The sequence below is a fragment of the Clavelina lepadiformis genome, chromosome 6 (genome assembly GCF_947623445.1).
Source record: "Clavelina lepadiformis chromosome 6, kaClaLepa1.1, whole genome shotgun sequence".
Lineage (NCBI taxonomy): Eukaryota > Metazoa > Chordata > Ascidiacea > Aplousobranchia > Clavelinidae > Clavelina > Clavelina lepadiformis.
In genome coordinates, this window is record NC_135245.1 from 6,397,029 (window position 1) to 6,420,417 (window position 23,389).

Genomic DNA, 23,389 nt, shown 5'->3' on the forward strand with positions numbered 1-23,389 from the left:
GAACCGATAGCGGAAAGCAAGGTTTTTTGATTTTATTTAGCAAAATTCTATTTGTTTGTTAGACGATAATGGATATTTGGAATGTTTCAGTTGAGCCAAAGTTGTAGATTGGCCGCTTTTTCGGCCTGGCATCAAACCTGGAAAGTGCTTCGTGTAAAATGACATTTGTCTGTATACGGAAGCACTTTTTTTATATCAAATCCGGGCATTCTCTTTAGTGTTCAACTTCGTAAGGACGACTCATGTTTCCGCCCAGGATCGAACTGGGGACCTTTCGCGTGTTAGGCGAACGTGATAACCACTACACTACGGAAACACGACAGTCGTAGGTTGACGCAGTTTAATTATCTTTTCAAATTTTGCTTATGTCCGGAAAAGAGAGCAGAAACCGGTTCATTGTAAATGTTTCGCTCATATCTTCTGTATCTATCGGATAATAGCCACAAGCTCGGTGGTTTGAATACAAATTGGGTGAAGGAAACATTACGACTATTTTATTCAGTAAATGATATTTGATGTTTTGTGTGTCTTGCTGAAGATCGCACTGAAACGGTAAACTTAACATAGCGATGCTAGCAGAAATGCCTCCAGTGAGAATTGAACTCACGACCCCTGGTTTACAAGACCAGTGCTCTACCCCTGAGCTATGGAGGCGGCTACGATGTGGTGCCCTGATATTATTTCCTTTACCAATCTTGAAGACAATAACTATGCAAGAAGAACTAATCAGACTTAATCAACGTGATGGCAATAAAACTTCGAATCGGAGAATAGCAATCTCAGAAAAGACGGACGTACGGCGCCATGGCTTAGTGGCAAAGCGCCTGTCTAGTAAACAGGAGATCCTGGGTTCGAATCCCAGTGGTGCGTTTGTAACAAAACAGACAGCTAAGCATCGTGCTTTAACATTGGACTACCGAGTTCCGTGAAATCTTTCTTTATTTTATTATACAGTAAATTTACTAAAATACTGATTACTTGAAAATCCTCGATGGGGCTCTCTGAATTTTTTCCCGTCAATTTAGTATGCTTTGAACTACCATTCCATAAAATGCAATCGAAAAACAAAGATTCAAACTTTTTTTACAGAGGCGCAAAATAAACACTAGAATTTTTAGTCTAAAATCCCAATTTTAGCTACTTTCATGCTAATTTTTAACATCGAATCCCAGTGGTGCCTTCGTAACAAAACAGACAGCTAAGCATCGTGCTTTAACATTGGACTACCGGGTTCCGTGAAATCTTTCTTTGTTTTATTATACAGTAAATTTACTAAAAGACTGATTACTTGAAAATCCTCGATGGGGCTCTCTGAATTTTTTCCCGTCAATTTAATATGCTTTGAACTACCATTCCATAAAATGCAATCGAAAAACAATGATTCAAACTTTTTTTACAGAGGTGCAAAATAAACACTAGAATTTTTAGTCTAAAATCCCAATTTTAGCTACTTTCATGCTAATTTTTGGCATAATTCTGCACACGACCTGGGACATTGAAGCACGCCAACTGCTAGTGTAATTCCCAGGCTAGAAACACCACCAACCACGCTGCATTCTGATTGGTCTAAACATGTTTTTAAAGTCCTACGTAGGAGTACAACAAATTCATAAAGATCTTAGTTTTAGTTATTTGACGCTTCCTGAACCACCAAGCTTTCGTTTAACAGCCGAACACCCTAGCCGATTGAGCAGAAAGAATCTTGCAGCAAATATAGTTGATTAATTACCTTGCCCATTCAAGGATTGGTAATGCAGCAGTGGTAATTGATGTGCCTTCTTTGCTTGGTTTAACCCGTCAAATAGTCAGTTGTTTTAGAAAAGTAAACTTTGAGCATCCGAATGTTATCCAAAGAGACAACTTAGCGATGTTTTCGCCCAGGATCGAACTGGGGACCTTTCGCGTGTGAGTCGAACGTGATAACCTCTACACTACGGAAACAGGACATTGGTCGAGCATGGAAATAGCAATTAAATTTTTTAAAAAGCAGTTGCATTAAGTGTGAAAATAAAAATGCGTAAATAGACGTTGAAACTCTTCTCACCCAGGGTCGGACTGGATACTTTTCGCGTGTAAAATGAACGGGGTAACAATTACAGTACCAGAACCGATAGCGGAAAGCAAGGTTTTTTGATTTTATTTAGCAAAATTCTATTTGTTTGTTAGACGATAATGGATATTTGGAATGTTTCAGTTGAGCCAAAGTTGTAGATTGGCCGCTTTTTCGGCCTGGCATCAAACCTGGAAAGTGCTTCGTGTAAAATGACATTTGTCTGTATACGGAAGCACTTTTTTTATATCAAATCCGGGCATTCTTTTTAGTGTTCAACTTCGTAAGGACGACTCATGTTTCCGCTCAGGATCGAACTTGGGACCTTTCGCGTGTTAGGCGAACGTGATAACCACTACACTACGGAAACACGACAGTCGTAGGTTGACGCAGTTTAATTATCTTTTCAAATTTTGCTTATGTCCGGAAAAGAGAGCAGAAACCGGTTCATTGTAAATGTTTCGCTCATATCTTCTGTATCTATCGGATAATAGCCACAAGCTCGGTGGTTTGAATACAAATTGGGTGAAGGAAACATTACGACTATTTTATTCAGTAAATGATATTTGATGTTTTGTGTGTCTTGCTGAAGATCGCACTGAAACGGTAAACTTAACATAGCGATGCTAGCAGAAATGCCTCCAGTGAGAATTGAACTCACGACCCCTGGTTTACAAGACCAGTGCTCTACCCCTGAGCTATGGAGGCGGCTACGATGTGGTGCCCTGATATTATTTCCTTTACCAATCTTGAAGACAATAACTATGCAAGAAGAACTAATCAGACTTAATCAACGTGATGGCAATAAAACTTCGAATCGGAGAATAGCAATCTCAGAAAAGACGGACGTACGGCGCCATGGCTTAGTGGCAAAGCGCCTGTCTAGTAAACAGGAGATCCTGGGTTCGAATCCCAGTGGTGCCTTTGTAACAAAACAGACAGCTAAGCATCGTGCTTTAACATTGGACTACCGGGTTCCGTGAAATCTTTCTTCATTTTATTATACAGTAAATTTACTAAAATACTGATTACTTGAAAATCCTCGATGGGGCTCGCTGAATTTTTTCCCGTCAATTTAGTATGCTTTGAACTACCATTCCATAAAATGCAATCGAAAAACAATGATTCAAACTTTTTTTACAGAGGCGCAAAATAAACACTAGAATTTTTAGTCTAAAATCCCAATTTTAGCTACTTTCATGCTAATTTTTAACATCGAATCCCAGTGGTGGCTTTGTAACAAAACAGACAGCTAAGCATCGTGCTTTAACATTGGACTACCGGGTTCCGTGAAATCTTTCTTTGTTTTATTATACAGTAAATTTACTAAAATACTGATTACTTGAAAATCCTCGATGGGGCTCTCTGAATTTTTTCCCGTCAATTTAGTATGCTTTGAACTACCATTCCATAAAATGCAATCGAAAAACAATGATTCAAACTTTTTTTACAGAGGTGCAAAAAAAGCACTAGAATTTTTAGTCTAAAATCCCAATTTTAGCTACTTTCATGCTAATTTTTGGCATAATTCTGCACACGACCTGGGACATTGAAGCACGCCAACTGCCAGTGTAATTCCCAGGCTAGAAACACCACCAACCACGCTGCATTCTGATTTGTCTAAACATGTTTTTAAAGCCCTACGTAGGAGTACAACAAATTCATAAAGATCTTAGTTTTAGTTATTTGACGCTTCCTGAACCACCAAGCTTTCGTTTAACAGCCGAACACCCTAGCCGATTGAGCAGAAAGAATCTTGCAGCAAATATAGTTGATTAATTACTTTGCCCATTCAAGGATTGGTAATGCAGCAGTGGTAATTGATGTGCCTTCTTTGCTTGGTTTAACCCGTCAAATAGTCAGTTGTTTTAGAAAAGTAAACTTTGAGCATCCGAATGTTATCCAAAGAGACAACTTAGCGATGTTTCCGCCCAGGATCGAACTGGGGACCTTTCGCGTGTGAGGCGAACGTGATAACCTCTACACTACGGAAACAGGACATTGGTCGAGCATGGAAATAGCAATTAAATTTTTTAAAAAGCAGTTGCATTAAGTGTGAAAATAAAAATGCGTAAATAGACGTTGAAACTCTTCTCACCCAGGGTCGGACTGGATACTTTTCGCGTGTAAAATGAACGGGATAACAATTACAGTACCAGAACCGATAGCGGAAAGCAAGGTTTTTTGATTTTATTTAGCAAAATTCTATTTGTTTGTTAGACGATAATGGATATTTGGAATGTTTCAGTTGAGCCAAAGTTGTAGATTGGCCGCTTTTTTGGCCTGGCATCAAACCTGGAAAGTGCTTCGTGTAAAATGACATTTGTCTGTATACGGAAGCACTTTTTTTATATCAAATCCGGGCATTCTTTTTAGTGTTCAACTTCGTAAGGACGACTCATGTTTCCGCCCAGGATCGAACTGGGGACCTTTCGCGTGTTAGGCGAACGTGATAACCACTACACTACGGAAACACGACAGTCGTAGGTTGACGCAGTTTAATTATCTTTTCAAATTTTGCTTATGTCCGGAAAAGAGAGCAGAAACCGGTTCATTGTAAATGTTTCGCTCATATCTTCTGTATCTATCGGATAATAGCCACAAGCTCGGTGGTTTGAATACAAATTGGGTGAAGGAAACATTACGACTATTTTATTCAGTAAATGATATTTGATGTTTTGTGTGTCTTGCTGAAGATCGCACTGAAACGGTAAACTTAACATAGCGATGCTAGCAGAAATGCCTCCAGTGAGAATTGAACTCACGACCCCTGGTTTACAAGACCAGTGCTCTACCCCTGAGCTATGGAGGCGGCTACGATGTGGTGCCCTGATATTATTTCCTTTACCAATCTTGAAGACAATAACTATGCAAGAAGAACTAATCAGACTTAATCAACGTGATGGCAATAAAACTTCGAATCGGAGAATAGCAATCTCAGAAAAGACGGACGTACGGCGCCATGGCTTAGTGGCAAAGCGCCTGTCTAGTAAACAGGAGATCCTGGGTTCGAATCCCAGTGGTGCGTTTGTAACAAAACAGACAGCTAAGCATCGTGCTTTAACATTGGACTACCGAGTTCCGTGAAATCTTTCTTTATTTTATTATACAGTAAATTTACTAAAATACTGATTACTTGAAAATCCTCGATGGGGCTCTCTGAATTTTTTCCCGTCAATTTAGTATGCTTTGAACTACCATTCCATAAAATGCAATCGAAAAACAAAGATTCAAACTTTTTTTACAAAGGCGCAAAATAAACACTAGAATTTTTAGTCTAAAATCCCAATTTTAGCTACTTTCATGCTAATTTTTAACATCGAATCCCAGTGGTGCCTTCGTAACAAAACAGACAGCTAAGCATCGTGCTTTAACATTGGACTACCGGGTTCCGTGAAATCTTTCTTTGTTTTATTATACAGTAAATTTACTAAAAGACTGATTACTTGAAAATCCTCGATGGGGCTCTCTGAATTTTTTCCCGTCAATTTAGTATGCTTTGAACTACCATTCCATAAAATGCAATCGAAAAACAATGATTCAAACTTTTTTTACAGAGGTGCAAAATAAACACTAGAATTTTTAGTCTAAAATCCCAATTTTAGCCACTTTCATGCTAATTTTTGGCATAATTCTGCACACGACCTGGGACATTGAAGCACGCCAACTGCTAGTGTAATTCCCAGGCTAGAAACACCACCAACCACGCTGCATTCTGATTGGTCTAAACATGTTTTTAAAGTCCTACGTAGGAGTACAACAAATTCATAAAGATCTTAGTTTTAGTTATTTGACGCTTCCTGAACCACCAAGCTTTCGTTTAACAGCCGAACACCCTAGCCGATTGAGCAGAAAGAATCTTGCAGCAAATATAGTTGATTAATTACCTTGCCCATTCAAGGATTGGTAATGCAGCAGTGGTAATTGATGTGCCTTCTTTGCTTGGTTTAACCCGTCAAATAGTCAGTTGTTTTAGAAAAGTAAACTTTGAGCATCCGAATGTTATCCAAAGAGACAACTTAGCGATGTTTTCGCCCAGGATCGAACTGGGGACCTTTCGCGTGTGAGGCGAACGTGATAACCTCTACACTACGGAAACAGGACATTGGTCGAGCATGGAAATAGCAATTAAATTTTTTAAAAAGCAGTTGCATTAAGTGTGAAAATAAAAATGCGTAAATAGACGTTGAAACTCTTCTCACCCAGGGTCGGACTGGATACTTTTCGCGTGTAAAATGAACGGGATAACAATTACAGTACCAGAACCGATAGCGGAAAGCAAGGTTTTTTGATTTTATTTAGCAAAATTCTATTTGTTTGTTAGACGATAATGGATATTTGGAATGTTTCAGTTGAGCCAAAGTTGTAGATTGGCCGCTTTTTCGGCCTGGCATCAAACCTGGAAAGTGCTTCGTGTAAAATGACATTTGTCTGTATACGGAAGCACTTTTTTTATATCAAATCCGGGCATTCTTTTTAGTGTTCAACTTCGTAAGGACGACTCATGTTTCCGCCCAGGATCGAACTGGGGACCTTTCGCGTGTTAGGCGAACGTGATAACCACTACACTACGGAAACACGACAGTCGTAGGTTGACGCAGTTTAATTATCTTTTCAAATTTTGCTTATGTCCGGAAAAGAGAGCAGAAACCGGTTCATTGTAAATGTTTCGCTCATATCTTCTGTATCTATCGGATAATAGCCACAAGCTCGGTGGTTTGAATACAAATTGGGTGAAGGAAACATTACGACTATTTTATTCAGTAAATGATATTTGATGTTTTGTGTGTCTTGCTGAAGATCGCACTGAAACGGTAAACTTAACATAGCGATGCTAGCAGAAATGCCTCCAGTGAGAATTGAACTCACGACCCCTGGTTTACAAGACCAGTGCTCTACCCCTGAGCTATGGAGGCGGCTACGATGTGGTGCCCTGATATTATTTACTTTACCAATCTTGAAGACAATAACTATGCAAGAAGAACTAATCAGACTTAATCAACGTGATGGCAATAAAACTTCGAATCGGAGAATAGCAATCTGAGAAAAGACGGACGGACGGCGCCATGGTTTAGTGGCAAAGCGCCTGTCTAGTAAACAGGAGATCCTGGGTTCGAATCCCAATGGTGCCTTTGTAACAAAACAGACAGCTAAGCATCGTGCTTTAACATTGGACTACCGAGTTCCGTGAAATCTTTCTTTATTTTATTATACAGTAAATTTACTAAAATACTGATTACTTGAAAATCCTCGATGGGGCTCTCTGAATTTTTTCCCGTCAATTTAGTATGCTTTGAACTACCATTCCATAAAATGCAATCGAAAAACAAAGATTCAAACTTTTTTTACAGAGGCGCAAAATAAACACTAGAATTTTTAGTCTAAAATCCCAATTTTAGCTACTTTCATGCTAATTTTTAACATCGAATCCCAGTGGTGCCTTCGTAACAAAACAGACAGCTAAGCATCGTGCTTTAACATTGGACTACCGGGTTCCGTGAAATCTTTCTTTGTTTTATTATACAGTAAATTTACTAAAAGACTGATTACTTGAAAATCCTCGATGGGGCTCTCTGAATTTTTTCCCGTCAATTTAGTATGCTTTGAACTACCATTCCATAAAATGCAATCGAAAAACAATGATTCAAACTTTTTTTACAGAGGTGCAAAAAAAGCACTAGAATTTTTAGTCTAAAATCCCAATTTTAGCTACTTTCATGCTAATTTTTGGCATAATTCTGCACACGACCTGGGACATTGAAGCACGCCAACTGCTAGTGTAATTCCCAGGCTAGAAACACCACCAACCACGCTGCATTCTGATTGGTCTAAACATGTTTTTAAAGCCCTACGTAGGAGTACAACAAATTCATAAAGATCTTAGTTTTAGTTATTTGACGCTTCCTGAACCACCAAGCTTTCGTTTAACAGCCGAACACCCTAGCCGATTGAGCAGAAAGAATCTTGCAGCAAATATAGTTGATTAATTACCTTGCCCATTCAAGGATTGGTAATGCAGCAGTGGTAATTGATGTGCCTTCTTTGCTTGGTTTAACCCGTCAAATAGTCAGTTGTTTTAGAAAAGTAAACTTTGAGCATCCGAATGTTATCCAAAGAGACAACTTAGCGATGTTTCCGCCCAGGATCGAACTGGGGACCTTTCGCGTGTGAGGCGAACGTGATAACCTCTACACTACGGAAACAGGACATTGGTCGAGCATGGAAATAGCAATTAAATTTTTTAAAAAGCAGTTGCATTAAGTGTGAAAATAAAAATGCGTAAATAGACGTTGAAACTCTTCTCACCCAGGGTCGGACTGGATACTTTTCGCGTGTAAAATGAACGGGATAACAATTACAGTACCAGAACCGATAGCGGAAAGCAAGGTTTTTTGATTTTATTTAGCAAAATTCTATTTGTTTGTTAGACGATAATGGATATTTGGAATGTTTCAGTTGAGCCAAAGTTGTAGATTGGCCGCTTTTTCGGCCTGGCATCAAACCTGGAAAGTGCTTCGTGTAAAATGACATTTGTCTGTATACGGAAACACTTTTTTTATATCAAATCCGGGCATTCTTTTTAGTGTTCAACTTCGTAAGGACGACTCATGTTTCCGCCCAGGATCGAACTGGGGACCTTTCGCGTGTTAGGCGAACGTGATAACCACTACACTACGGAAACACGACAGTCGTAGGTTGACGCAGTTTAATTATCTTTTCAAATTTTGCTTATGTCCGGAAAAGAGAGCAGAAACCGGTTCATTGTAAATGTTTCGCTCATATCTTCTGTATCTATCGGATAATAGCCACAAGCTCGGTGGTTTGAATACAAATTGGGTGAAGGAAACATTACGACTATTTTATTCAGTAAATGATATTTGATGTTTTGTGTGTCTTGCTGAAGATCGCACTGAAACGGTAAACTTAACATAGCGATGCTAGCAGAAATGCCTCCAGTGAGAATTGAACTCACGACCCCTGGTTTACAAGACCAGTGCTCTACCCCTGAGCTATGGAGGCGGCTACGATGTGGTGCCCTGATATTATTTCCTTTACCAATCTTGAAGACAATAACTATGCAAGAAGAACTAATCAGACTTAATCAACGTGATGGCAATAAAACTTCGAATCGGAGAATAGCAATCTCAGAAAAGACGGACGTACGGCGCCATGGCTTAGTGGCAAAGCGCCTGTCTAGTAAACAGGAGATCCTGGGTTCGAATCCCAGTGGTGCCTTTGTAACAAAACAGACAGCTAAGCATCGTGCTTTAACATTGGACTACCGAGTTCCGTGAAATCTTTCTTTATTTTATTATACAGTAAATTTACTAAAATACTGATTACTTGAAAATCCTCGATGGGGCTCTCTGAATTTTTTCCCGTCAATTTAGTATGCTTTGAACTACCATTCCATAAAATGCAATCGAAAAACAAAGATTCAAACTTTTTTTACAGAGGCGCAAAATAAACACTAGAATTTTTAGTCTAAAATCCCAATTTTAGCTACTTTCATGCTAATTTTTAACATCGAATCCCAGTGGTGCCTTCGTAACAAAACAGACAGCTAAGCATCGTGCTTTAACATTGGACTACCGGGTTCCGTGAAATCTTTCTTTGTTTTATTATACAGTAAATTTACTAAAAGACTGATTACTTGAAAATCCTCGATGGGGCTCTCTGAATTTTTTCCCGTCAATTTAGTATGCTTTGAACTACCATTCCATAAAATGCAATCGAAAAACAATGATTCAAACTTTTTTTACAGAGGTGCAAAAAAAGCACTAGAATTTTTAGTCTAAAATCCCAATTTTAGCTACTTTCATGCTAATTTTTGGCATAATTCTGCACACGACCTGGGACATTGAAGCACGCCAACTGCTAGTGTAATTCCCAGGCTAGAAACACCACCAACCACGCTGCATTCTGATTGGTCTAAACATGTTTTTAAAGCCCTACGTAGGAGTACAACAAATTCATAAAGATCTTAGTTTTAGTTATTTGACGCTTCCTGAACCACCAAGCTTTCGTTTAACAGCCGAACACCCTAGCCGATTGAGCAGAAAGAATCTTGCAGCAAATATAGTTGATTAATTACCTTGCCCATTCAAGGATTGGTAATGCAGCAGTGGTAATTGATGTGCCTTCTTTGCTTGGTTTAACCCGTCAAATAGTCAGTTGTTTTAGAAAAGTAAACTTTGAGCATCCGAATGTTATCCAAAGAAACAACTTAGCGATGTTTCCGCCCAGGATCGAACTGGGGACCTTTCGCGTGTGAGGCGAACGTGATAACCTCTACACTACGGAAACAGGACATTGGTCGAGCATGGAAATAGCAATTAAATTTTTTAAAAAGCAGTTGCATTAAGTGTGAAAATAAAAATGCGTAAATAGACGTTGAAACTCTTCTCACCCAGGGTCGGACTGGATACTTTTCGCGTGTAAAATGAACGGGATAACAATTACAGTACCAGAACCGATAGCGGAAAGCAAGGTTTTTTGATTTTATTTAGCAAAATTCTATTTGTTTGTTAGACGATAATGGATATTTGGAATGTTTCAGTTGAGCCAAAGTTGTAGATTGGCCGCTTTTTCGGCCTGGCATCAAACCTGGAAAGTGCTTCGTGTAAAATGACATTTGTCTGTATACGGAAACACTTTTTTTATATCAAATCCGGGCATTCTTTTTAGTGTTCAACTTCGTAAGGACGACTCATGTTTCCGCCCAGGATCGAACTGGGGACATTTCGCGTGTTAGGCGAACGTGATAACCACTACACTACGGAAACACGACAGTCGTAGGTTGACGCAGTTTAATTATCTTTTCAAATTTTGCTTATGTCCGGAAAAGAGAGCAGAAACCGGTTCATTGTAAATGTTTCGCTCATATCTTCTGTATCTATCGGATAATAGCCACAAGCTCGGTGGTTTGAATACAAATTGGGTGAAGGAAACATTACGACTATTTTATTCAGTAAATGATATTTGATGTTTTGTGTGTCTTGCTGAAGATCGCACTGAAACGGTAAACTTAACATAGCGATGCTAGCAGAAATGCCTCCAGTGAGAATTGAACTCACGACCCCTGGTTTACAAGACCAGTGCTCTACCCCTGAGCTATGGAGGCGGCTACGATGTGGTGCCCTGATATTATTTCCTTTACCAATCTTGAAGACAATAACTATGCAAGAAGAACTAATCAGACTTAATCAACGTGATGGCAATAAAACTTCGAATCGGAGAATAGCAATCTCAGAAAAGACGGACGTACGGCGCCATGGCTTAGTGGCAAAGCGCCTGTCTAGTAAACAGGAGATCCTGGGTTCGAATCCCAGTGGTGCGTTTGTAACAAAACAGACAGCTAAGCATCGTGCTTTAACATTGGACTACCGAGTTCCGTGAAATCTTTCTTTATTTTATTATACAGTAAATTTACTAAAATACTGATTACTTGAAAATCCTCGATGGGGCTCTCTGAATTTTTTCCCGTCAATTTAGTATGCTTTGAGCTACCATTCCATAAAATGCAATCGAAAAACAAAGATTCAAACTTTTTTTACAGAGGCGCAAAATAAACACTAGAATTTTTAGTCTAAAATCCCAATTTTAGCTACTTTCATGCTAATTTTTAACATCGAATCCCAGTGGTGCCTTCGTAACAAAACAGACAGCTAAGCATCGTGCTTTAACATTGGACTACCGGGTTCCGTGAAATCTTTCTTTGTTTTATTATGCAGTAAATTTACTAAAAGACTGATTACTTGAAAATCCTAGATGGGGCTCTCTGAATTTTTTCCCGTCAATTTAGTATGCTTTGAACTACCATTCCATAAAATGCAATCGAAAAACAATGATTCAAACTTTTTTTACAGAGGCGCAAAATAAACACTAGAATTTTTAGTCTAAAATCCCAATTTTAGCTACTTTCATGCTAATTTTTAACATCGAATCCCAGTGGTGCCTTCGTAACAAAACAGACAGCTAAGCATCGTGCTTTAACATTGGACTACCGTGTTCCGTGAAATCTTTCTTTATTTTATTATACAGTAAATTTACTAAAAGACTGATTACTTGAAAATCCTCGATGGGGCTCTCTGAATTTTTTCCCGTCAATTTAGTATGCTTTGAACTACCATTCCATAAAATGCAATCGAAAAACAATGATTCAAACTTTTTTTACAGAGGTGCAAAAAAAGCACTAGAATTTTTAGTCTAAAATCCCAATTTTAGCTACTTTCATGCTAATTTTTGGCATAATTCTGCACACGACCTGGGACATTGAAGCACGCCAACTGCTAGTGTAATTCCCAGGCTAGAAACACCACCAACCACGCTGCATTCTGATTGGTCTAAACATGTTTTTAAAGCCCTACGTAGGAGTACAACAAATTCATAAAGATCTTAGTTTTAGTTATTTGACGCTTCCTGAACCACCAAGCTTTCGTTTAACAGCCGAACACCCTAGCCGATTGAGCAGAAAGAATCTTGCAGCAAATATAGTTGATTAATTACCTTGCCCATTCAAGGATTGGTAATGCAGCAGTGGTAATTGATGTGCCTTCTTTGCTTGGTTTAACCCGTCAAATAGTCAGTTGTTTTAGAAAAGTAAACTTTGAGCATCCGAATGTTATCCAAAGAGACAACTTAGCGATGTTTCCGCCCAGGATCGAACTGGGGACCTTTCGCGTGTGAGGCGAACGTGATAACCTCTACACTACGGAAACAGGACATTGGTCGAGCATGGAAATAGCAATTAAATTTTTTAAAAAGCAGTTGCATTAAGTGTGAAAATAAAAATGCGTAAATAGACGTTGAAACTCTTCTCACCCAGGGTCGGACTGGATACTTTTCGCGTGTAAAATGAACGGGATAACAATTACAGTACCAGAACCGATAGCGGAAAGCAAGGTTTTTTGATTTTATTTAGCAAAATTCTATTTGTTTGTTAGACGATAATGGATATTTGGAATGTTTCAGTTGAGCCAAAGTTGTAGATTGGCCGCTTTTTCGGCCTGGCATCAAACCTGGAAAGTGCTTCGTGTAAAATGACATTTGTCTGTATACGGAAGCACTTTTTTTATATCAAATCCGAGCATTCTTTTTAGTGTTCAACTTCGTAAGGACGACTCATGTTTCCGCCCAGGATCGAACTGGGGACCTTTCGCGTGTTAGGCGAACGTGATAACCACTACACTACGGAAACACGACAGTCGTAGGTTGACGCAGTTTAATTATCTTTTCAAATTTTGCTTATGTCCGGAAAAGAGAGCAGAAACCGGTTCATTGTAAATGTTTCGCTCATATCTTCTGTATCTATCGGATAATAGCCACAAGCTCGGTGGTTTGAATACAAATTGGGTGAAGGAAACATTACGACTATTTTATTCAGTAAATGATATTTGATGTTTTGTGTGTCTTGCTGAAGATCGCACTGAAACGGTAAACTTAACATAGCGATGCTAGCAGAAATGCCTCCAGTGAGAATTGAACTCACGATCCCTGGTTTACAAGACCAGTGCTCTACCCCTGAGCTATGGAGGCGGCTACGATGTGGTGCCCTGATATTATTTCCTTTACCAATCTTGAAGACAATAACTATGCAAGAAGAACTAATCAGACTTAATCAACGTGATGGCAATAAAACTTCGAATCGTAGAATAGCAATCTCAGAAAAGACGGACGTACGGCGCCATGGCTTAGTGGCAAAGCGCCTGTCTAGTAAACAGGAGATCCTGGGTTCGAATCCCAGTGGTGCCTTTGTAACAAAACAGACAGCTAAGCATCGTGCTTTAACATTGGACTACCGAGTTCCGTGAAATCTTTCTTTATTTTATTATACAGTAAATTTACTAAAATACTGATTACTTGAAAATCCTCGATGGGGCTCTCTGAATTTTTTCCCGTCAATTTAGTATGCTTTGAACTACCATTCCATAAAATGCAATCGAAAAACAAAGATTCAAACTTTTTTTACAGAGGCGCAAAATAAACACTAGAATTTTTAGTCTAAAATCCCAATTTTAGCTACTTTCATGCTAATTTTTAACATCGAATCCCAGTGGTGCCTTCGTAACAAAACAGACAGCTAAGCATCGTGCTTTAACATTGGACTACCGTGTTCCGTGAAATCTTTCTTTATTTTATTATACAGTAAATTTACTAAAAGACTGATTACTTGAAAATCCTCGATGGGGCTCTCTGAATTTTTTCCCGTCAATTTAGTATGCTTTGAACTACCATTCCATAAAATGCAATCGAAAAACAATGATTCAAACTTTTTTTACAGAGGTGCAAAAAAAGCACTAGAATTTTTAGTCTAAAATCCCAATTTTAGCTACTTTCATGCTAATTTTTGGCATAATTCTGCACACGACCTGGGACATTGAAGCACGCCAACTGCTAGTGTAATTCCCAGGCTAGAAACACCACCAACCACGCTGCATTCTGATTGGTCTAAACATGTTTTTAAAGCCCTACGTAGGAGTACAACAAATTCATAAAGATCTTAGTTTTAGTTATTTGACGCTTCCTGAACCACCAAGCTTTCGTTTAACAGCCGAACACCCTAGCCGATTGAGCAGAAAGAATCTTGCAGCAAATATAGTTGATTAATTACCTTGCCCATTCAAGGATTGGTAATGCAGCAGTGGTAATTGATGTGCCTTCTTTGCTTGGTTTAACCCGTCAAATAGTCAGTTGTTTTAGAAAAGTAAACTTTGAGCATCCGAATGTTATCCAAAGAGACAACTTAGCGATGTTTCCGCCCAGGATCGAACTGGGGACCTTTCGCGTGTGAGGCGAACGTGATAACCTCTACACTACGGAAACAGGACATTGGTCGAGCATGGAAATAGCAATTAAATTTTTTAAAAAGCAGTTGCATTAAGTGTGAAAATAAAAATGCGTAAATAGACGTTGAAACTCTTCTCACCCAGGGTCGGACTGGATACTTTTCGCGTGTAAAATGAACGGGATAACAATTACAGTACCAGAACCGATAGCGGAAAGCAAGGTTTTTTGATTTTATTTAGCAAAATTCTATTTGTTTGTTAGACGATAATGGATATTTGGAATGTTTCAGTTGAGCCAAAGTTGTAGATTGGCCGCTTTTTCGGCCTGGCATCAAACCTGGAAAGTGCTTCGTGTAAAATGACATTTGTCTGTATACGGAAGCACTTTTTTTATATCAAATCCGAGCATTCTTTTTAGTGTTCAACTTCGTAAGGACGACTCATGTTTCCGCCCAGGATCGAACTGGGGACCTTTCGCGTGTTAGGCGAACGTGATAACCACTACACTACGGAAACACGACAGTCGTAGGTTGACGCAGTTTAATTATCTTTTCAAATTTTGCTTATGTCCGGAAAAGAGAGCAGAAACCGGTTCATTGTAAATGTTTCGCTCATATCTTCTGTATCTATCGGATAATAGCCACAAGCTCGGTGGTTTGAATACAAATTGGGTGAAGGAAACATTACGACTATTTTATTCAGTAAATGATATTTGATGTTTTGTGTGTCTTGCTGAAGATCGCACTGAAACGGTAAACTTAACATAGCGATGCTAGCAGAAATGCCTCCAGTGAGAATTGAACTCACGATCCCTGGTTTACAAGACCAGTGCTCTACCCCTGAGCTATGGAGGCGGCTACGATGTGGTGCCCTGATATTATTTCCTTTACCAATCTTGAAGACAATAACTATGCAAGAAGAACTAATCAGACTTAATCAACGTGATGGCAATAAAACTTCGAATCGTAGAATAGCAATCTCAGAAAAGACGGACGTACGGCGCCATGGCTTAGTGGCAAAGCGCCTGTCTAGTAAACAGGAGATCCTGGGTTCGAATCCCAGTGGTGCCTTTGTAACAAAACAGACAGCTAAGCATCGTGCTTTAACATTGGACTACCGAGTTCCGTGAAATCTTTCTTTATTTTATTATACAGTAAATTTACTAAAATACTGATTACTTGAAAATCCTCGATGGGGCTCTCTGAATTTTTTCCCGTCAATTTAGTATGCTTTGAACTACCATTCCATAAAATGCAATCGAAAAACAAAGATTCAAACTTTTTTTACAGAGGCGCAAAATAAACACTAGAATTTTTAGTCTAAAATCCCAATTTTAGCTACTTTCATGCTAATTTTTAACATCGAATCCCAGTGGTGCCTTCGTAACAAAACAGACAGCTAAGCATCGTGCTTTAACATTGGACTACCGGGTTCCGTGAAATCTTTCTTTGTTTTATTATACAGTAAATTTACTAAAAGACTGATTACTTGAAAATCCTCGATGGGGCTCTCTGAATTTTTTCCCGTCAATTTAGTATGCTTTGAACTACCATTCCATAAAATGCAATCGAAAAACAATGATTCAAACTTTTTTTACAGAGGTGCAAAAAAGCACTAGAATTTTTAGTCTAAAATCCCAAATTTAGCTACTTTCATGCTAATTTTTGGCATAATTCTGCACACGACCTGGGACATTGAAGCACGCCAACTGCTAGTGTAATTCCCAGGCTAGAAACACCACCAACCACGCTGCATTCTGATTGGTCTAAACATGTTTTTAAAGCCCTACGTAGGAGTACAACAAATTCATAAAGATCTTAGTTTTAGTTATTTGACGCTTCCTGAACCACCAAGCTTTCGTTTAACAGCCGAACACCCTAGCCGATTGAGCAGAAAGAATTTTGCAGCAAATATAGTTGATTAATTACCTTGCCCATTCAAGGATTGGTAATGCAGCAGTGGTAATTGATGTGCCTTCTTTGCTTGGTTTAACCCGTCAAATAGTCAGTTGTTTTAGAAAAGTAAACTTTGAGCATCCGAATGTTATCCAAAAGACAACTTAGCGATGTTTCCGCCCAGGATCGAACTGGGGACCTTTCGCGTGTGAGGCGAACGTGATAACCTCTACACTACGGAAACAGGACATTGGTCGAGCATGGAAATAGCAATTAAATTTTTTAAAAAGCAGTTGCATTAAGTGTGAAAATAAAAATGCGTAAATAGACGTTGAAACTCTTCTCACCCAGGGTCGGACTGGATACTTTTCGCGTGTAAAATGAACGGGATAACAATTACAGTACCAGAACCGATAGCGGAAAGCAAGGTTTTTTGATTTTATTTAGCAAAATTCTATTTGTTTGTTAGACGATAATGGATATTTGGAATGTTTCAGTTGAGCCAAAGTTGTAGATTGGCCGCTTTTTCGGCCTGGCATCAAACCTGGAAAGTGCTTCGTGTAAAATGACATTTGTCTGTATACGGAAGCACTTTTTTTATATCAAATCCGAGCATTCTTTTTAGTGTTCAACTTCGTAAGGACGACTCATGTTTCCGCCCAGGATCGAACTGGGGACCTTTCGCGTGTTAGGCGAACGTGATAACCACTACACTACGGAAACACGACAGTCGTAGGTTGACGCAGTTTAATTATCTTTTCAAATTTTGCTTATGTCCGGAAAAGAGAGCAGAAACCGGTTCATTGTAAATGTTTCGCTCATATCTTCTGTATCTATCGGATAATAGCCACAAGCTCGGTGGTTTGAATACAAATTGGGTGAAGGAAACATTACGACTATTTTATTCAGTAAATGATATTTGATGTTTTGTGTGTCTTGCTGAAGATCGCACTGAAACGGTAAACTTAACATAGCGATGCTAGCAGAAATGCCTCCAGTGAGAATTGAACTCACGATCCCTGGTTTACAAGACCAGTGCTCTACCCCTGAGCTATGGAGGCGGCTACGATGTGGTGCCCTGATATTATTTCCTTTACCAATCTTGAAGACAATAACTATGCAAGAAGAACTAATCAGACTTAATCAACGTGATGGCAATAAAACTTCGAATCGTAGAATAGCAATCTCAGAAAAGACGGACGTACGGCGCCATGGCTTAGTGGCAAAGCGCCTGTCTAGTAAACAGGAGATCCTGGGTTCGAATCCCAGTGGTGCCTTTGTAACAAAACAGACAGCTAAGCATCGTGCTTTAACATTGGACTACCGAGTTCCGTGAAATCTTTCTTTATTTTATTATACAGTAAATTTACTAAAATACTGATTACTTGAAAATCCTCGATGGGGCTCTCTGAATTTTTTCCCGTCAATTTAGTATGCTTTGAACTACCATTCCATAAAATGCAATCGAAAAACAAAGATTCAAACTTTTTTTACAGAGGCGCAAAATAAACACTAGAATTTTTAGTCTAAAATCCCAATTTTAGCTACTTTCATGCTAATTTTTAACATCGAATCCCAGTGGTGCCTTCGTAACAAAACAGACAGCTAAGCATCGTGCTTTAACATTGGACTACCGGGTTCCGTGAAATCTTTCTTTGTTTTATTATACAGTAAATTTACTAAAAGACTGATTACTTGAAAATCCTCGATGGGGCTCTCTGAATTTTTTCCCGTCAATTTAGTATGCTTTGAACTACCATTCCATAAAATGCAATCGAAAAACAATGATTCAAACTTTTTTTACAGAGGTGCAAAAAAAGCACTAGAATTTTTAGTCTAAAATCCCAATTTTAGCTACTTTCATGCTAATTTTTGGCATAATTCTGCACACGACCTGGGACATTGAAGCACGCCAACTGCTAGTGTAATTCCCAGGCTAGAAACACCACCAACCACGCTGCATTCTGATTGGTCTAAACATGTTTTTAAAGCCCTACGTAGGAGTACAACAAATTCATAAAGATCTTAGTTTTAGTTATTTGACGCTTCCTGAACCACCAAGCTTTCGTTTAACAGCCGAACACCCTAGCCGATTGAGCAGAAAGAATCTTGCAGCAAATATAGTTGATTAATTACCTTGCCCATTCAAGGATTGGTAATGCAGCAGTGGTAATTGATGTGCCTTCTTTGCTTGGTTTAACCCGTCAAATAGTCAGTTGTTTTAGAAAAGTAAACTTTGAGCATCCGAATGTTATCCAAAGAGACAACTTAGCGATGTTTCCGCCCAGGATCGAACTGGGGACCTTTCGCGTGTGAGGCGAACGTGATAACCTCTACACTACGGAAACAGGACATTGGTCGAGCATGGAAATAGCAATTAAATTTTTTAAAAAGCAGTTGCATTAAGTGTGAAAATAAAAATGCGTAAATAGACGTTGAAACTCTTCTCACCCAGGGTCGGACTGGATACTTTTCGCGTGTAAAATGAACGGGATAACAATTACAGTACCAGAACCGATAGCGGAAAGCAAGGTTTTTTGATTTTATTTAGCAAAATTCTATTTGTTTGTTAGACGATAATGGATATTTGGAATGTTTCAGTTGAGCCAAAGTTGTAGATTGGCCGCTTTTTCGGCCTGGCATCAAACCTGGAAAGTGCTTCGTGTAAAATGACATTTGTCTGTATACGGAAGCACTTTTTTTATATCAAATCCGAGCATTCTTTTTAGTGTTCAACTTCGTAAGGACGACTCATGTTTCCGCCCAGGATCGAACTGGGGACCTTTCGCGTGTTAGGCGAACGTGATAACCACTACACTACGGAAACACGACAGTCGTAGGTTGACGCAGTTTAATTATCTTTTCAAATTTTGCTTATGTCCGGAAAAGAGAGCAGAAACCGGTTCATTGTAAATGTTTCGCTCATATCTTCTGTATCTATCGGATAATAGCCACAAGCTCGGTGGTTTGAATACAAATTGGGTGAAGGAAACATTACGACTATTTTATTCAGTAAATGATATTTGATGTTTTGTGTGTCTTGCTGAAGATCGCACTGAAACGGTAAACTTAACATAGCGATGCTAGCAGAAATGCCTCCAGTGAGAATTGAACTCACGATCCCTGGTTTACAAGACCAGTGCTCTACCCCTGAGCTATGGAGGCGGCTACGATGTGGTGCCCTGATATTATTTCCTTTACCAATCTTGAAGACAATAACTATGCAAGAAGAACTAATCAGACTTAATCAACGTGATGGCAATAAAACTTCGAATCGTAGAATAGCAATCTCAGAAAAGACGGACGTACGGCGCCATGGCTTAGTGGCAAAGCGCCTGTCTAGTAAACAGGAGATCCTGGGTTCGAATCCCAGTGGTGCCTTTGTAACAAAACAGACAGCTAAGCATCGTGCTTTAACATTGGACTACCGAGTTCCGTGAAATCTTTCTTTATTTTATTATACAGTAAATTTACTAAAATACTGATTACTTGAAAATCCTCGATGGGGCTCTCTGAATTTTTTCCCGTCAATTTAGTATGCTTTGAACTACCATTCCATAAAATGCAATCGAAAAACAAAGATTCAAACTTTTTTTACAGAGGCGCAAAATAAACACTAGAATTTTTAGTCTAAAATCCCAATTTTAGCTACTTTCATGCTAATTTTTAACATCGAATCCCAGTGGTGCCTTCGTAACAAAACAGACAGCTAAGCATCGTGCTTTAACATTGGACTACCGGGTTCCGTGAAATCTTTCTTTGTTTTATTATACAGTAAATTTACTAAAAGACTGATTACTTGAAAATCCTCGATGGGGCTCTCTGAATTTTTTCCCGTCAATTTAGTATGCTTTGAACTACCATTCCATAAAATGCAATCGAAAAACAATGATTCAAACTTTTTTTACAGAGGTGCAAAAAAGCACTAGAATTTTTAGTCTAAAATCCCAATTTTAGCTACTTTCATGCTAATTTTTGGCATAATTCTGCACACGACCTGGGACATTGAAGCACGCCAACTGCTAGTGTAATTCCCAGGCTAGAAACACCACCAACCACGCTGCATTCTGATTGGTCTAAACATGTTTTTAAAGCCCTACGTAGGAGTACAACAAATTCATAAAGATCTTAGTTTTAGTTATTTGACGCTTCCTGAACCACCAAGCTTTCGTTTAACAGCCGAACACCCTAGCCGATTGAGCAGAAAGAATTTTGCAGCAAATATAGTTGATTAATTACCTTGCCCATTCAAGGATTGGTAATGCAGCAGTGGTAATTGATGTGCCTTCTTTGCTTGGTTTAACCCGTCAAATAGTCAGTTGTTTTAGAAAAGTAAACTTTGAGCATCCGAATGTTATCCAAAGAGACAACTTAGCGATGTTTCCGCCCAGGATCGAACTGGGGACCTTTCGCTTGTGAGGCGAACGTGATAACCTCTACACTACGGAAACAGGACATTGGTCGAGCATGGAAATAGCAAATTAAATTTTTTAAAAAGCAGTTGCATTAAGTGTGAAAATAAAAATGCGTAAATAGACGTTGAAACTCTTCTCACCCAGGGTCGGACTGGATACTTTTCGCGTGTAAAATGAACGGGATAACAATTACAGTACCAGAACCGATAGCGGAAAGCAAGGTTTTTTGATTTTATTTAGCAAAATTCTATTTGTTTGTTAGACGATAATGGATATTTGGAATGTTTCAGTTGAGCCAAAGTTGTAGATTGGCCGCTTTTTCGGCCTGGCATCAAACCTGGAAAGTGCTTCGTGTAAAATGACATTTTTCTGTATACGAAAGCACTTTTTTTATATCAAATCCGGGCATTCTTTTTAGTGTTCAACTTCGTAAGGACGACTCATGTTTCCGCCCAGGATCGAACTGGGGACCTTTCGCGTGTTAGGCGAACGTGATAACCACTACACTACGGAAACACGACAGTCGTAGGTTGACGCAGTTTAATTATCTTTTCAAATTTTGCTTATGTCCGGAAAAGAGAGCAGAAACCGGTTCATTGTAAATGTTTCGCTTATATCTTCTGTATCTATCGGATAATAGCCACAAGCTCGGTGGTTTGAATACAAATTGGGTGAAGGAAACATTACGACTATTTTATTTAGTAAATGATATTTGATGTTTTGTGTGTCTTGCTGAAGATCGCACTGAAACGGTAAACTTAACATAGCGATGCTAGCAGAAATGCCTCCAGTGAGAATTGAACTCACGACCCCTGGTTTACAAGACCAGTGCTCTACCCCTGAGCTATGGAGGCGGCTACGATGTGGTGCCCTGATATTATTTCCTTTACCAATCTTGAAGACAATAACTATGCAAGAAGAACTAATCAGACTTAATCAACGTGATGGCAATAAAACTTCGAATCGTAGAATAGCAATCTCAGAAAAGACGGACGTACGGCGCCATGGCTTAGTGGCAAAGCGCCTGTCTAGTAAACAGGAGATCCTGGGTTCGAATCCCAGTGGTGCCTTTGTAACAAAACAGACAGCTAAGCATCGTGCTTTAACATTGGACTACCGAGTTCCGTGAAATCTTTCTTTATTTTATTATACAGTAAATTTACTAAAATACTGATTACTTGAAAATCCTCGATGGGGCTCTCTGAATTTTTTCCCGTCAATTTAGTATGCTTTGAACTACCATTCCATAAAATGCAATCGAAAAACAAAGATTCAAACTTTTTTTACAGAGGCGCAAAATAAACACTAGAATTTTTAGTCTAAAATCCCAATTTTAGCTACTTTCATGCTAATTTTTAACATCGAATCCCAGTGGTGCCTTCGTAACAAAACAGACAGCTAAGCATCGTGCTTTAACATTGGACTACCGGGTTCCGTGAAATCTTTCTTTGTTTTATTATACAGTAAATTTACTAAAAGACTGATTACTTGAAAATCCTCGATGGGGCTCTCTGAATTTTTTCCCGTCAATTTAGTATGCTTTGAACTACCATTCCATAAAATGCAATCGAAAAACAATGATTCAAACTTTTTTTACAGAGGTGCAAAAAAAGCACTAGAATTTTTAGTCTAAAATCCCAATTTTAGCTACTTTCATGCTAATTTTTGGCATAATTCTGCACACGACCTGGGACATTGAAGCACGCCAACTGCTAGTGTAATTCCCAGGCTAGAAACACCACCAACCACGCTGCATTCTGATTGGTCTAAACATGTTTTTAAAGCCCTACGTAGGAGTACAACAAATTCATAAAGATCTTAGTTTTAGTTATTTGACGCTTCCTGAACCACCAAGCTTTCGTTTAACAGCCGAACACCCTAGCCGATTGAGCAGAAAGAATTTTGCAGCAAATATAGTTGATTAATTACCTTGCCCATTCAAGGATTGGTAATGCAGCAGTGGTAATTGATGTGCCTTCTTTGCTTGGTTTAACCCGTCAAATAGTCAGTTGTTTTAGAAAAGTAAACTTTGAGCATCCGAATGTTATCCAAAAGACAACTTAGCGATGTTTCCGCCCAGGATCGAACTGGGGACCTTTCGCGTGTGAGGCGAACGTGATAACCTCTACACTACGGAAACAGGACATTGGTCGAGCATGGAAATAGCAATTAAATTTTTTAAAAAGCAGTTGCATTAAGTGTGAAAATAAAAATGCGTAAATAGACGTTGAAACTCTTCTC

At 38.9% G+C, this 23,389-nt stretch overlaps 44 non-coding genes across 44 annotated transcripts; 11 read left to right on the top strand and 33 right to left on the bottom strand.

Moving 5' to 3' along the window:
• Positions 1-243: 243 nt before the first annotated feature.
• Trnav-aac (transfer RNA valine (anticodon AAC)) lies at positions 244-316 on the bottom strand. Its single transcript has one exon. It is a non-coding gene; the product is annotated as a tRNA-Val (tRNA).
• A 266-nt stretch (positions 317-582) lies between these two features.
• Trnat-ugu (transfer RNA threonine (anticodon UGU)) lies at positions 583-654 on the bottom strand. The gene has a single exon. It is a non-coding gene; the product is annotated as a tRNA-Thr (tRNA).
• Positions 655-798: 144 nt separating this feature from the next.
• On the top strand, positions 799-870 carry Trnat-agu (transfer RNA threonine (anticodon AGU)). The gene has a single exon. It is a non-coding gene; the product is annotated as a tRNA-Thr (tRNA).
• A 998-nt stretch (positions 871-1,868) lies between these two features.
• On the bottom strand, positions 1,869-1,941 carry Trnav-cac (transfer RNA valine (anticodon CAC)). Its single transcript has one exon. It is a non-coding gene; the product is annotated as a tRNA-Val (tRNA).
• Positions 1,942-2,347: 406 nt separating this feature from the next.
• Trnav-aac (transfer RNA valine (anticodon AAC)) lies at positions 2,348-2,420 on the bottom strand. Its single transcript has one exon. It is a non-coding gene; the product is annotated as a tRNA-Val (tRNA).
• A 266-nt stretch (positions 2,421-2,686) lies between these two features.
• Positions 2,687-2,758, bottom strand: Trnat-ugu (transfer RNA threonine (anticodon UGU)). The gene has a single exon. It is a non-coding gene; the product is annotated as a tRNA-Thr (tRNA).
• Positions 2,759-2,902: 144 nt separating this feature from the next.
• On the top strand, positions 2,903-2,974 carry Trnat-agu (transfer RNA threonine (anticodon AGU)). Its single transcript has one exon. It is a non-coding gene; the product is annotated as a tRNA-Thr (tRNA).
• A 998-nt stretch (positions 2,975-3,972) lies between these two features.
• Positions 3,973-4,045, bottom strand: Trnav-cac (transfer RNA valine (anticodon CAC)). The gene has a single exon. It is a non-coding gene; the product is annotated as a tRNA-Val (tRNA).
• Positions 4,046-4,451: 406 nt separating this feature from the next.
• Positions 4,452-4,524, bottom strand: Trnav-aac (transfer RNA valine (anticodon AAC)). The gene has a single exon. It is a non-coding gene; the product is annotated as a tRNA-Val (tRNA).
• Positions 4,525-4,790: 266 nt separating this feature from the next.
• On the bottom strand, positions 4,791-4,862 carry Trnat-ugu (transfer RNA threonine (anticodon UGU)). Its single transcript has one exon. It is a non-coding gene; the product is annotated as a tRNA-Thr (tRNA).
• Positions 4,863-5,006: 144 nt separating this feature from the next.
• On the top strand, positions 5,007-5,078 carry Trnat-agu (transfer RNA threonine (anticodon AGU)). The gene has a single exon. It is a non-coding gene; the product is annotated as a tRNA-Thr (tRNA).
• A 998-nt stretch (positions 5,079-6,076) lies between these two features.
• Trnav-cac (transfer RNA valine (anticodon CAC)) lies at positions 6,077-6,149 on the bottom strand. The gene has a single exon. It is a non-coding gene; the product is annotated as a tRNA-Val (tRNA).
• A 406-nt stretch (positions 6,150-6,555) lies between these two features.
• Trnav-aac (transfer RNA valine (anticodon AAC)) lies at positions 6,556-6,628 on the bottom strand. The gene has a single exon. It is a non-coding gene; the product is annotated as a tRNA-Val (tRNA).
• A 266-nt stretch (positions 6,629-6,894) lies between these two features.
• Positions 6,895-6,966, bottom strand: Trnat-ugu (transfer RNA threonine (anticodon UGU)). Its single transcript has one exon. It is a non-coding gene; the product is annotated as a tRNA-Thr (tRNA).
• A 144-nt stretch (positions 6,967-7,110) lies between these two features.
• Trnat-agu (transfer RNA threonine (anticodon AGU)) lies at positions 7,111-7,182 on the top strand. The gene has a single exon. It is a non-coding gene; the product is annotated as a tRNA-Thr (tRNA).
• A 998-nt stretch (positions 7,183-8,180) lies between these two features.
• Positions 8,181-8,253, bottom strand: Trnav-cac (transfer RNA valine (anticodon CAC)). Its single transcript has one exon. It is a non-coding gene; the product is annotated as a tRNA-Val (tRNA).
• A 406-nt stretch (positions 8,254-8,659) lies between these two features.
• Positions 8,660-8,732, bottom strand: Trnav-aac (transfer RNA valine (anticodon AAC)). The gene has a single exon. It is a non-coding gene; the product is annotated as a tRNA-Val (tRNA).
• A 266-nt stretch (positions 8,733-8,998) lies between these two features.
• Positions 8,999-9,070, bottom strand: Trnat-ugu (transfer RNA threonine (anticodon UGU)). The gene has a single exon. It is a non-coding gene; the product is annotated as a tRNA-Thr (tRNA).
• A 144-nt stretch (positions 9,071-9,214) lies between these two features.
• Trnat-agu (transfer RNA threonine (anticodon AGU)) lies at positions 9,215-9,286 on the top strand. Its single transcript has one exon. It is a non-coding gene; the product is annotated as a tRNA-Thr (tRNA).
• Positions 9,287-10,284: 998 nt separating this feature from the next.
• Trnav-cac (transfer RNA valine (anticodon CAC)) lies at positions 10,285-10,357 on the bottom strand. The gene has a single exon. It is a non-coding gene; the product is annotated as a tRNA-Val (tRNA).
• A 406-nt stretch (positions 10,358-10,763) lies between these two features.
• On the bottom strand, positions 10,764-10,836 carry Trnav-aac (transfer RNA valine (anticodon AAC)). The gene has a single exon. It is a non-coding gene; the product is annotated as a tRNA-Val (tRNA).
• A 266-nt stretch (positions 10,837-11,102) lies between these two features.
• On the bottom strand, positions 11,103-11,174 carry Trnat-ugu (transfer RNA threonine (anticodon UGU)). The gene has a single exon. It is a non-coding gene; the product is annotated as a tRNA-Thr (tRNA).
• A 144-nt stretch (positions 11,175-11,318) lies between these two features.
• Positions 11,319-11,390, top strand: Trnat-agu (transfer RNA threonine (anticodon AGU)). Its single transcript has one exon. It is a non-coding gene; the product is annotated as a tRNA-Thr (tRNA).
• Positions 11,391-12,698: 1,308 nt separating this feature from the next.
• Trnav-cac (transfer RNA valine (anticodon CAC)) lies at positions 12,699-12,771 on the bottom strand. Its single transcript has one exon. It is a non-coding gene; the product is annotated as a tRNA-Val (tRNA).
• Positions 12,772-13,177: 406 nt separating this feature from the next.
• Positions 13,178-13,250, bottom strand: Trnav-aac (transfer RNA valine (anticodon AAC)). Its single transcript has one exon. It is a non-coding gene; the product is annotated as a tRNA-Val (tRNA).
• A 266-nt stretch (positions 13,251-13,516) lies between these two features.
• On the bottom strand, positions 13,517-13,588 carry Trnat-ugu (transfer RNA threonine (anticodon UGU)). Its single transcript has one exon. It is a non-coding gene; the product is annotated as a tRNA-Thr (tRNA).
• A 144-nt stretch (positions 13,589-13,732) lies between these two features.
• On the top strand, positions 13,733-13,804 carry Trnat-agu (transfer RNA threonine (anticodon AGU)). The gene has a single exon. It is a non-coding gene; the product is annotated as a tRNA-Thr (tRNA).
• A 998-nt stretch (positions 13,805-14,802) lies between these two features.
• Trnav-cac (transfer RNA valine (anticodon CAC)) lies at positions 14,803-14,875 on the bottom strand. Its single transcript has one exon. It is a non-coding gene; the product is annotated as a tRNA-Val (tRNA).
• A 406-nt stretch (positions 14,876-15,281) lies between these two features.
• Trnav-aac (transfer RNA valine (anticodon AAC)) lies at positions 15,282-15,354 on the bottom strand. Its single transcript has one exon. It is a non-coding gene; the product is annotated as a tRNA-Val (tRNA).
• A 266-nt stretch (positions 15,355-15,620) lies between these two features.
• Positions 15,621-15,692, bottom strand: Trnat-ugu (transfer RNA threonine (anticodon UGU)). The gene has a single exon. It is a non-coding gene; the product is annotated as a tRNA-Thr (tRNA).
• A 144-nt stretch (positions 15,693-15,836) lies between these two features.
• On the top strand, positions 15,837-15,908 carry Trnat-agu (transfer RNA threonine (anticodon AGU)). Its single transcript has one exon. It is a non-coding gene; the product is annotated as a tRNA-Thr (tRNA).
• Positions 15,909-16,904: 996 nt separating this feature from the next.
• Positions 16,905-16,977, bottom strand: Trnav-cac (transfer RNA valine (anticodon CAC)). Its single transcript has one exon. It is a non-coding gene; the product is annotated as a tRNA-Val (tRNA).
• Positions 16,978-17,383: 406 nt separating this feature from the next.
• Trnav-aac (transfer RNA valine (anticodon AAC)) lies at positions 17,384-17,456 on the bottom strand. The gene has a single exon. It is a non-coding gene; the product is annotated as a tRNA-Val (tRNA).
• Positions 17,457-17,722: 266 nt separating this feature from the next.
• Positions 17,723-17,794, bottom strand: Trnat-ugu (transfer RNA threonine (anticodon UGU)). The gene has a single exon. It is a non-coding gene; the product is annotated as a tRNA-Thr (tRNA).
• A 144-nt stretch (positions 17,795-17,938) lies between these two features.
• On the top strand, positions 17,939-18,010 carry Trnat-agu (transfer RNA threonine (anticodon AGU)). Its single transcript has one exon. It is a non-coding gene; the product is annotated as a tRNA-Thr (tRNA).
• Positions 18,011-19,008: 998 nt separating this feature from the next.
• Trnav-cac (transfer RNA valine (anticodon CAC)) lies at positions 19,009-19,081 on the bottom strand. Its single transcript has one exon. It is a non-coding gene; the product is annotated as a tRNA-Val (tRNA).
• Positions 19,082-19,487: 406 nt separating this feature from the next.
• On the bottom strand, positions 19,488-19,560 carry Trnav-aac (transfer RNA valine (anticodon AAC)). The gene has a single exon. It is a non-coding gene; the product is annotated as a tRNA-Val (tRNA).
• Positions 19,561-19,826: 266 nt separating this feature from the next.
• Positions 19,827-19,898, bottom strand: Trnat-ugu (transfer RNA threonine (anticodon UGU)). Its single transcript has one exon. It is a non-coding gene; the product is annotated as a tRNA-Thr (tRNA).
• Positions 19,899-20,042: 144 nt separating this feature from the next.
• Trnat-agu (transfer RNA threonine (anticodon AGU)) lies at positions 20,043-20,114 on the top strand. The gene has a single exon. It is a non-coding gene; the product is annotated as a tRNA-Thr (tRNA).
• A 997-nt stretch (positions 20,115-21,111) lies between these two features.
• Trnav-cac (transfer RNA valine (anticodon CAC)) lies at positions 21,112-21,184 on the bottom strand. The gene has a single exon. It is a non-coding gene; the product is annotated as a tRNA-Val (tRNA).
• Positions 21,185-21,591: 407 nt separating this feature from the next.
• Trnav-aac (transfer RNA valine (anticodon AAC)) lies at positions 21,592-21,664 on the bottom strand. The gene has a single exon. It is a non-coding gene; the product is annotated as a tRNA-Val (tRNA).
• Positions 21,665-21,930: 266 nt separating this feature from the next.
• Trnat-ugu (transfer RNA threonine (anticodon UGU)) lies at positions 21,931-22,002 on the bottom strand. Its single transcript has one exon. It is a non-coding gene; the product is annotated as a tRNA-Thr (tRNA).
• Positions 22,003-22,146: 144 nt separating this feature from the next.
• Positions 22,147-22,218, top strand: Trnat-agu (transfer RNA threonine (anticodon AGU)). Its single transcript has one exon. It is a non-coding gene; the product is annotated as a tRNA-Thr (tRNA).
• A 997-nt stretch (positions 22,219-23,215) lies between these two features.
• On the bottom strand, positions 23,216-23,288 carry Trnav-cac (transfer RNA valine (anticodon CAC)). The gene has a single exon. It is a non-coding gene; the product is annotated as a tRNA-Val (tRNA).
• Positions 23,289-23,389: the final 101 nt, after the last annotated feature.